Source organism: Cnephaeus nilssonii, assembly GCF_951640355.1.
Source record: "Cnephaeus nilssonii genome assembly, chromosome: 11".
NCBI classification, from domain to species: domain Eukaryota; kingdom Metazoa; phylum Chordata; class Mammalia; order Chiroptera; family Vespertilionidae; genus Cnephaeus; species Cnephaeus nilssonii.
The window spans coordinates 88,933,628-88,945,081 of NC_137082.1; the positions used below are offsets into that span (position 1 = coordinate 88,933,628).

General features: G+C 46.9%; 1 pseudogene across 1 annotated transcript; it reads left to right on the forward strand.

Moving 5' to 3' along the window:
• Positions 1-282: 282 nt before the first annotated feature.
• LOC307106817 (PDZ domain-containing protein GIPC1-like) lies at positions 283-1,470 on the forward strand (annotated as a pseudogene). The gene has a single exon. The product of its transcript is annotated as a PDZ domain-containing protein GIPC1-like (transcript).
• Positions 1,471-11,454: the final 9,984 nt, after the last annotated feature.

Genomic DNA, 11,454 nt, shown 5'->3' on the forward strand with positions numbered 1-11,454 from the left:
TCCTGGGCGTGCCCCCGCTTCCCGCTGCTCAGGCCACTGGGACTGGGGCGGCGGGAAAAGGCCCACCGCTGGTGGAAAATGAAGAAGCGGAGCCAGGCCGAGGCGGGCTGGGTGTGGAGCAGCCGGGGCCCCTGGGTGGAGGTGGGGTAGGGGGGCCCCAAATGGGCTTGCCTCCCCCTCCCCCGGCCCTGCGGCCCCGCCTTGTGTTCCACACCCAGCTGGCCCCCGGCAGCCCCACCTGACCACCGTCAAGAAGCGGTCCGGCTGCCGGCTGCGGAGGCGATGGTCTGCACCCTCAGCACCCACAGAGCGGACATGGACAGGCTCCTGGGGGCCAGATTGGGCTGGAGGACCTCATCTTCGCCACGTCAGGGGGCAGCGTAAGGAGGTGGAGGTGCTCAAGCCGGAGGAGGCCTAGGGCTCACCATCACGGACAGCGGGGCCGGCTACGCCTTCATCACGCGCATCAGGAGGGCAGCGTCATTGACCACGTCCAGCTCCTCAGCGCGGGCGACATGACCGAGGCCATCGACGGGCAGAGCCTGCTGGGCCGTCGGCACTACGAGGTGGCCCGGCTGCTCAAGGAGCTGCCCCCAGGACGCACCTTCGCGCTGAAGCTCACGGAGCCCCGCAAAGCTCTTGACATGATCAGCATGCGTTCAGGGGTGGCCTCCTGGCTCCGGCCCCCAGCTGGGCACTGGCAGAGGGACTCTCCGGCTCCGATCCCGGGGCCCTGCCGCTGAAGAGGATCTGCCTTCGGCCTTTGAGGAGAAGGCAACTGAGAAAGTAGATGACCTGCTGGGGAGTTACATGGGCATCAGGGACACGGAGCTGGCGGCCACCATGGTAGAGCTGGGGAAGGACAAGAGGAATCCGGACGAGCTGGCCGAGGCCCTGGGTGAGCGGCTTGGTGACTTTGCCTTTCCTGATGAGTTCGTCTTTGACGTCTGGGGTGCCACTGGGGACGCCAAGGTCGGCCGATACTAGGCCTCCCCCTGGACCTTGCGATGACCCGAGCCGGGCCTGGTGGGAGCCCCTGGGGTGGGAACACCACCGCTCAGGCTCCAGCATCCGGCTCAGATCCCCGGATGTGGCGTGGAGGTGGGGCTGAGCCTCTGCCCCACTCCAGTCGGTACCACTCCTCCCTAACTCCCAGCCTGGCTGGGGTCCCCAGCTACCCCCCTACTCCCACCCTGTTCCCCACCTACCTCAGCCAGATCAGGCTCTGGGAGGGACCCGCCAGACTGGGCAGCCAGACCCCGCCCGCAACACTTTCCGCATCAGCGGCCAAACTGGTCCCTCTGTCTCCCTGCGGCCTCGGGTTCTGTTCGGGGGTCCTGGCCTCCCGGGTTTCCTGACAGGGAACTCAAAAGGGGGAGCGTCCCCCCTCAGCAAATGCAATAACCCCCCTTCCGCCATTCGTCCAGAGGAGCTCCCTACCTCTGCGTTTGAAACACGTCTGCTGTGAACTCCCCCCTCCCCACCCACTCCCGTGTCTCCCTCAGGCCCGCCCTGGACAAACGGCATGAGGAGTGATGGCAGCGGGCTTTCGTATGTGAATTTGCTGTCGAACATAAAGGCTCTGCTGTTGGGGGGAAAACACGTTTTAAGAGAGCACAAGTCTAAAAAAGAGATACACAGCCTAATTGTCTGTCTGAGATGTGGAGAAGGCAGGCAGAGATGAACAAAAAGAGAAGGAAGTTTAACTCATTGCCTTTTATCGACAGCAATTTCCAAGTAGCTTGCTGTTACGAAGGTAACTTTATCCAAATTAACTATTTATTTAATAGTGAATTAGCAGCATCCCTTAGGTCTTAAGGCTTAGGAGATTTCCGCACGGGGCCATCATCCTGGCTAATAGTACCCAGCTGATGAGCGAAGACACCGCACCGACGTCGCCAGCTGATGATGTGGCAAAGATCATGAGATCCTGCAATACACACAATCTAAAGAGAGTTATAGACCTCGCAGACCCAGCTGATGGATAATGAGATTCTACTCTAATGGTGATAATGGGCAATGCAAGTGTTCCCCGTTTCTTAAACAGGGTATCTTTGACCATTTAAACAAGCCAGGCATCCACACACGAGTATACTAAAAAGGCCATTTTGCGTATACGGCTGGAGGTAATGAGCGTAGGAGGAGACATCAATGTCTTGTTAATAGCTAAGAGCACGCTGGGTTAATCGTGCGTTGATAACTTATTCTTATTCTCCCCTCCTCACCACGCGTGCATGACTCGGTGATGTAATATTAGCGAGAAAACAAACAGCCAAACTAGCACAATTACTGTGTCAGCGGTTTTTTTTGTATCAGAATGTGCTTTCCTTTTATTAGAAACATGTTTTCATCCTCCAGAACATCATTTGACCTTTTTCACAAGTATTTTGTGTCCAATACATCAAGCCCCAAACTCCCCACTTCCCCCCTTACTATCCCCCTTTATCCGGCCCGAAGGTACCACTTTGACCTACTCAAAAGTTCACCAAACACCCGGAAAATCTGACTGTTGGCGAAGTCTCCCTCTAGCCTGGGCTCTGCTCGTCTTTTCAGTCTTCCCTTGGAGCAAAGGTTCACAGGCCAGTGGAGTTTGAGCCAAGATTCCGGGGTGCTTTTGCCCAACAACTTGCAATTGGCGATCTTTGCCCACCGCTGACTCTGTCTTTCTCACTGCTGGGCACTCCGGGAGGTTAAAGATACACGAGACACAATACTGCCCCCGGATGTATTCCTTGGACTTGCATTTATTAAGTACTTACTCCGTGCCAGGAATTGCCAGGCACAGACAGAACCAAAACATGGAGACACAAAGCTGTCCTCAGAACTTACAGAAAAGAACAAGAAGTAGACGTGTTAAAAAAAATTAGTGCAGAGCCCGGCTGGTGTGGCTCAGCGGTTGAGCATTGACCCAGAAACCGGGAGGTCACGGGTTCGATTCCCAGTCAGGGCACATGCCCGGGTTTTGGGCTCAATCCCCAGTAGGGGGCATGCAGGAGGCAGCCGATGGATGATGTTTCTCTCATGTTTTATCTCTCTCTCCCTCTCCCTTCCTCTCTCTCTAAAAATCAATATTAAAATATTTTCAAACCTTTCTGCAAGGTGGTTAAGTCCTTGTCTTCCAGTTTGCTGTTATGTTAGAAAGGAAGCGACGGGGCTCCTGTTAAATGAGACAGATTAGGTTTCCCTGGGAAAGAACATCGGACGTTCTCCATGGATCTCAGGAAGTATTGTCTCTTCACATATGGAGTTACATCCATTGGCATTTATTAGACTCTAAACCCAAAGGCAGGCCAGTGAAATTAGTCAGTCATTTCCCGTAGCCTATTTCTAGTACGCGGAGATACAAAGACGCTATTCATTCACTGCCGTTTGGAAATGAGTTATCTAGGGCAAGCATGTCAAACTCGAGGCCCGTGGCCCACAACGAATATTTTTGCTGCCCAGCCAATATAACAGCATGTAAGAAGCGTTTTAATAAAAATTTCGTAACTTAATTTTTACAATATCCTGTTATACATCATTAATAAGGAACTACAACGTTCGCTAATGACTGATGACTATCATCGTATTGCATTCATTTCCCTTACGCGCCTTATGCGCAGGCACACCATTTCTCTCCACTAATACCAGCAGCGAATATTCTAGCAGCCGATGGCCACGCATTAGCCTTGGACTGACCTGTGTGGTGTGCGCAACAGGAAATATTTCGCTTGCAGAGAACAAAAAAAAATAGGTTTGTTTGCGTTACCCTTATTAATTTGTGCAGTTATTCAGTGTCTGGTAAGTTAATGTTCAAGAAAAAGTATTAATTTTTATTAAAATGTTCTATTATTTTATGTTAACGATGACTCATTCATTTCAGCCCTTTGTGTTCAGCATGTCTGTATCGAAATAAACCTACGTCTCTAGGAAAATGGAAGCTTTTGTTTGTTTGCGGCCACATACACTTAAACCTTGTTTATTTGTCCCGGGTTAGCCTTTGAGTTTGACATGCTTGGTGTAGGGGCTGAGCCTTACCACTTTAAGAACCAACACTTTCCCATTTGAAACTATTTGCTGAATGAATGTACGAATGAATGGGTGGCTGAATGAAATGAATTGTGTAATTGCACAATGAATTGTGTAATTTTTCAATGATAGACTAATAAAACCTACAAAATTCAACTGTTTATTCTTTTAATTCTTTATACTTATTTTTTCTTTCTCGACTATCTTTTTTTAAAAAATTTATGTTAAAAGGGTAAATTTCATTGAGTGTGGAATAGAATACAATAAAAAAACAAACACACCAACACAAAGTTCTTTCAAACATCCCATATATATCATAATAATAAATACGTTTCCTCAAAGTAATCCCCACCCTGAGTTTCATTCATGTGTTCTGCCAGGAGTTATTTCTTTCTCTTTTTTTAATTAATTAATTAATTTGTTTGTTTGTTTGTTTATTTATTTTAACGATGTGAAAAGTACTTTTTATTTTTTTTTATTGTTTCCTTTTAAATTTTTGAATGGTAACTAAGGCTTTTATTTTCTGTCTAACAAGACTATCTCCCATGTTAAATTACGCAATTCTTTTTCATTTTTACAAACCTTAACATATGCAGTTTTTAACATCAAATGGAAAGAACAACATGAGGTTAAGTATAAGAAATTCAAGTGCTAAATAGAATAGCAGTGTTTCGTTCCTTTTAATGAATTAGAAAAAAGCTCTCTAAAGATTAACTGTTTGGGACATTCCTCAGGATCACCCACGTTTGGGGGCCATTCACCTCTTTCTCTTTGCCTGGAGTTTCCCAGAATCACACGCCCGTGAATGGGCGGTGAGAAGGGCGGTTCTGATCATCCGGGCAGAAGAACAGGTGGGGAAGTTACCCTCGTGACTCTCCCCACTGCCCATTTGGTGGTTGTTTTCCAAGTGGATAAGAGGATAATCAGTGGTCAGCCGTGTAAAGAATGGAATCTGGCTTCTAGCAGAACTGCTTGGAAAACACAATCTTAACTTTTGTGTGTTATTCCAATACCAGTCACTTACTGCAGGCACAACACAGCCTGGGCACCGATCCATGGTGATTTCCCTGCAGCCAGGGTGCCACCCCCTCCTTGGCCACAGGGGTGCGCACTTGAGCCACACTGGGCCAATCGCACCACCTTAGCCTGGCCACCTCCTTGGCCCAGAACCTACACCATGGCCATCACAAATCCTCCTCCACCCGCTTCGAAGTGCAGCTGGAGGCAGAGCTGCTAGAACCTGCGCCACATCCCCTGCCACAGAAAGGAGCTGGTTTGACGGAACACACAGCCAGCACACAGGGAGAGGCGGACATGGGAGGATCTGGGCCCAGAGGAGGTCCTGGTGGCAGGCACGTTTCTGATTCCTGTCATTCCTGGGGCCAGCTTGATCGCCAGCCTTCTTCCGAAGGTCAGGATTTCAGGCCCATAAAGTCCTCATTTGCTTAAACAAACTGTAACTCCTTCACTTATCACCCAAGGAGCCCGGAATTGCACGGCCAAAGGTCACGTCTCCACTCAGCTGTTCCTGGAGCTTATCTTCCGCGGTTCTCTGAAATCCCACTGCCATGTCTATGACTAACGAGCAGTGACGGTACTCTCTCTAGGGACAACGAGATTTCTTCCCCATTTCTCATAGGCTCTGCCAGGTAGCAGTGGTTCAACATCTAGGCTCTTTGAGTCAAAGGTTCTGGTCAAATCTCAGCTGGAGCGTGTGTTTAGGAGCTGGGAGACGAAAGCACAGTGGGGACGCCTAGAGAAAGTGGTCCATTTAAATGGCCTATGGAATGGAGGGTCCATTTGGTGGGCTGCCTATAAGTGGGCATCTCACAGGGCATGTGAATGTCACGCGTCATAGCATGGTCTCCAGAAAGCATTCTCATTCTGTCACTCCGGCCATCGCTCTGTAACTTTTCCTTCCTTCCCTTTTCCTTCTTATATTGTCACTAGAGGCCCAGTGCATGAAAATTCTTGCACTGGAGGGGGGGTTCCTCAACCCGGCCAGCCCCCTCTCACAGTCTGGGAGCCCTCAGGGGTGGGAGGTGACCCGGCAATCAGGGGAAGGCAACGCTCCCATCACACCTCTGCTGCTGCCACTGCCAGCAGCGCAAGCCTCGGCCGGCCCTGGTTACCTGAGCCTCGGGCGGTCCTGGGCGGCTGGGGGGCTGAGGGGACTGGGGGACTCCATAGGCAGGCGCGCCGGTGGGGCTGAGGGGACTGGATACCACCATCTTATGGCTGTGGGTGCCGCCATCTTTGAGGGCGGGGTAGTCAATTAACATATTCCCTCCTTATTGTCTGTGGGTACCGCCATCTTTGCAACAGTGGGAGGGTCAATTAGCATATCCCCTCTTTATTAGCTAGGATTGTAATGATCCCAGAAGATACAGCCAAGAGAAAGAACGACAGACAGGCAGCAGCAGCCAAAAGAAGCCACAACTGGAGGGGCATTAAGTGGTTGAGCATCAACCTATGAACCTAGAGGTCACGGTTTGATTCCATGCCCGGGTTGCGGGCTCAATCTCCAGTAGGGGGCGTGCAGGAGGCAGCCAATCAATGATTCTCTCTCATCCTTGATGTTTCTGTCTCTCTCTCCCTGTCCCTCCCTCTCCGAAATCAATAAAAATATATTTTAAAATAATTTTTAAAGAGTAGAAAATAGATACGTTTCTTAGGATGATTAGAGCTTCCAAGGAGAGAAAGATATTCTGATCTTTCCTGACATCAACTACCTTCTTCATAGTTACCTTAACATTGGCTTCACGGCTTTCAGGGGAGACCATGAAAATTAATTCAGGAAATACTGCTCAACTATGGAAGCCACGGCCGCCCTGGGAGCAGGATGCCTCTATGGCCAAGGTTTACAGATCAGCAGGTGCTGGTTGTACATTGCTGACAGTAAGCCTGCCTTATCAGTCAGCGCATTATCAGCACCATCCTGACAATCCCATGTGCTCATTACATGTGATATAGTGTTCCAAAGCTCCGTGGAAAAGGAAATGTTTCGTAATCCTAGCTGATTGGGGCTACACCAAATCACTGTCACTAAGGTTTATGATGACTGGGTCATTTCCCAGAAAAAGGACACCTTTGACCGAAAGCTTTTCATCCAGGCCCTAGCCAGTTTGGCCCAAGGGATAGAGCGTCAGCCTGCAGTCTGAAGGGTCCCCAAGTTGGATTGAGGTCAAGGGCACATACCTTGGTTGCAGGCTCCTCTCAGGCCCTGTTCGGGGGGGCATGCGGGAGGCAACCAATCAATGTGTCTCTCTCACATCAGTGTTTCTCTCTGTCTTTCCCTCTCCCTTCCACTCTCTCTAAAAATCAGTGGGGGAAAAAAAAATCTTCAGATGAGGATTAAAGCCATTCATTCAGAAAAGTTGAGTCTTGAGAACCTGGGAGTGATTTTTGTTCTGTTATACAATTAACAGAAAATGAGGACAAAAATTACATTTTTTTATTGTGACCATTAGAGTAAGAACACAAGTAAACCCAAAAAGATCCTGTGGTGTTTGAAAATACTTAGGAAATTTGTTTAAAGGTAGCTAGCAGCACATTATCTAAACTACACTTGAGGTAGTTATATGAAAGATGCACAAATGAGATTCTTGTAAAAAAAAAGAAAAAAATTATCCTGCCCTAGCCAGTTTGGCTCAGTGGATAGAGCGTCAGCCTGCAGACTGAAGGGTCCCGGGTTCAATTCCAGTCAAGGGCACATACCTGGTTGCAGGCTCCCTCCCCGGCCTGGGCCCTGGTTAGGGCTCGTGCAGGAGGCAACCAATTGATGTGTTTCTCTCACACTGATATTTCTCTCTGTCTTTTCTTCTCTCTTTTACTCTCTCTAAAAATCAATGAAAAAATATCCTCGGGTGAGAATTAAAAAAATATATTAAAAACAATAAAAAAAATTTTTAATTTATCCTCACAGTTTAGATGTCCTAATGTAATGATTAGAAAACATGTTAAAAATCTAATCATTTAAAATATTAAGAAGGGAGAGAAACCAAGATGGCGGCATAAGGTAAACACCTAAACTGCAGCCTCGCACAACAATTTCAAAAATACAACTAAAAAACAAAACGGACATCATCCAGAACCACAGGAAAGCTGACTGACTGGAAATTCTACAACTAGAAGGAAAGAGAAAACCACAAGGAAAATCAGAGGAGCTGTAAAAGCCTGAGGTACGGAGACACGGGCGCGTGCGGAGAGGATGGAGCTGGAGAGGACAGGGCGGCTGAGTGCCTGGCTGGCGTTCTCTAGCGGGAAGGAGATAAAAGCTCCAGACTGCGCTGAACCCCAGTTCCGACTGCACTGAACCCCAGTTTTGGGCGAGACCCTGGGGACCCAGGCTAATACTGGGGGAATCTGGGCTGTAAGGCGGAAACTCAGGGGAGCGGCGAAAGGCAGAGCTCCGGAGGCGCACACGTGAATGCACGCAGAGGACGGACTGTTGACTGTGCCACTGAATTGCCCTGGCGGGAAGGAGACAAAAGCTCCTGACTGCGCTGAACCCCAGTTCCAACTGCACTGAACCCCAGTTCTGGGCGAGAATCTGGGAATCCAGATTCATTGGGGGAGAGACTAGACTGTCTGGCAGTGGGCGAAACTCGAGGGCGCCTTTCTCTCAGAGGTGCTTGCAGTGAGTACCGAGGGACACTGAGGGACACTGAGACCCAGGAACCTTATAGGGCGGGGCTGACAGGAAGCCAAGGCTATAGGCTCCACCCTGAAACTCCGCCCCATCCAAGCTGAGCACAGAGGCTTTTGCAATTTTGCAAGTCTAGTCGAATAAGGCTGTCTCCCAGCATAGACACAGCTGATCCTCACAGCCAATTGGCCTGGAGGTCAACTCCTCCCACTGATACCAACAACAATCAAGACTTAACTACAACAAGGCTGTACACACAGTCCACAAAGGGGTGCACCAAGAGTGTCCACCTCAGGTAACTGGGGAGGCCAAGCCACTGGCCCATATAGGACACCTAGCACACAAAGCTACCCTACCAACTCAGGGAAGCAGCGAAAATGTGGAGACAAAGAAACAGATAACAAACGAAAGAAACGGAGGAAAACAAACGACTGGAGATAGAGTTCAAAACCACGGTTATAAGGTTTTTCAAGAATTTCCTAGAAAAGGCCGGTAAATTTAGTGAGACCCTCGAGGATATGGAAAAGGACCAACTAGAAATTAAACATACACTGACTGAAATAAAAAATATTATATAAACACTCAACAGCAAACTAGAGGAATGCAAGAATCAAGTCAAAGATTTGAAATACAAAGAAGCAAAAATCACTCAACTGGAAAAGCTAAAAGAAAAAAAGAATCCAAAAATTTGAAGATAGTGTAAGAAGCCTTTGGGACAACTTCAAGAGTACCAACATCAGAATTATGGGGGTGCCAGAAGAAGAGAGAGAGCAAGATACTAAAAACCTATTTGAAGAAATAATGACTGAAAACTTCCCCCACCTGGTGAAAGAAATAGACTTACAAGTCCAGAAAGCACACAGAACCCCAAACAAAAGGAATCCAAAGAGGACCACACCAAGACACATCATAATTAAAATGCCAAGAGCAAAAGACAAAGAGAGAATATTAACAGCAGGAAGAGAAAAACAGTTAGTTACCTACAAGGGATTATCAGCTGATTTCTCAACAGAAACTATGCTGGTCAGACGGGAGTGGCAAGAAATAGTTAAAGTGATGAATAGCAAGAACCTACAACCAAGAGTACTCTACCCAGCCAAGCTGACATTCAGAATTGAAGGTCAGCTAAAGAGCTTCACAGATAAGAAAAAGCTAAAGGAGTTCATCAACACCAAACCAGTATTATATGAAATGCTGAACGGTATTCTTTAAGAGGAAGAAGAAGAAAAAGGTAAAGATAAAAATTATGAACAACAAATACATATCTATCAACAAGTGAACCTAAAAATCAAGTGAATTAAAAATCTCATGTACAGAATAAACTGGTGAATATAATAGAATCAGGGGCACAGAAAGGGAGTGGACTGACAACTCTCAGGGGGAAAGAGGTGTGGGGGAAGTGGGAAGAGACTGGACAAAAATTGTACACCTATGGATGAGGACAGTGAGGGGGAGGTAAGGGAAGAGGGTGGGATGGGAACCAGATGGAGGGGAGCTTTGGGGAGAAAAAAGAGGAACAACTGTAATAATCTGAACAATAAAGATTTATTAAATAAAAAATAAAAATTAAAAAAATGTGAGGCTGAATTGTAAACCGTTTTTAGCTGGGAAGCGTGGGGATGGTAATGTGATCATTTGTCAGCTGCTGTCCTAGGAAAGCATAGCATTGCCCATGCTGTATGATTAGATATATACAGCACAAAATTGGGAGAGACAAGGTCAAAATCTCTATTTGTTGATCATTTGAAAGATTGGGGGAAACTTGGCTATGTGTTCTTTGGAGTATTTAAATAAATATTGACAGAAAATTATAGAGACTTGCCAATTACCTTTACTATTAGGTGAGCAAAGTGGTAAATTTATATTATTCTCCAAAATAATATATGAAAGACTATAAAATGAGCCATGTGCTGCTGGATGAGAAGAGAGATTTTAAAACACTTAGGACCTCTGCAAAGAATTTTGTAACTAGCAGAGATGTGTAGAGAGAGCCCCCAGTGAAGATGAATTTCCAGGTGTGCTGGAATGGATTGTCAAAGTGATTGTATGCTGGTAAATACACAAGTGCCAATTGTCTCCTCAGGTGCCATTTCAGTTACCTTCAATGCAATTACAAGCCAAAGCTATGAACAATATAGGCATAACCACAGTCTCATGGCCTACCTCCAAACACTGAAGAGTAAATGAAAACATTTAAAGTGAGTAACATTTTGGAAAAAAATAAAAATCTCCTTGGAAGAGTTTTTTCTATACTAGAAGTAAATGAAGACATTGAGCAAAATAATTCATACATAGTTTATAGATGGTATTAATTTCTCAATTTCAATGATACTCAGGCCTTCCTCAAATTGCATTATAAAATGCTCTGAGCCGCCCTAACAGGTTTGGCTCAGTGGATAGAGCGTCGTCCTGTGGACTCAAGGGTCCCAGGTTTGATTCTGGTCAAGGGCATGTACCTTGGTTGCGTGCACATCCCCAGTGGGGAGTGTGCAAGAGGCAGCTAATCGATGTTTCTCTCTCATCGATGTTTCTGGCTCTCTGTCCCTCTCCCTTCCTCTCTGTAAAAAATCAATAAAATATATTTTTAAAAAAATAAAATATTAAGAAGGAAGGGGACCTCTGTAATACTTTTAATAATAAAGATAAATTAAAAACAATTAAGAAAAAAATATTGTCTCTCCTCCCTCTCCTGCTCCCACCCGTGTGTGCCTTCCCTGAGCCTCTGGAAGCAACTCTAAAGCAACAATTAATACACTATCCAAAAGCTTAATGTCTGAAACTAACAGGCAACTAAGATT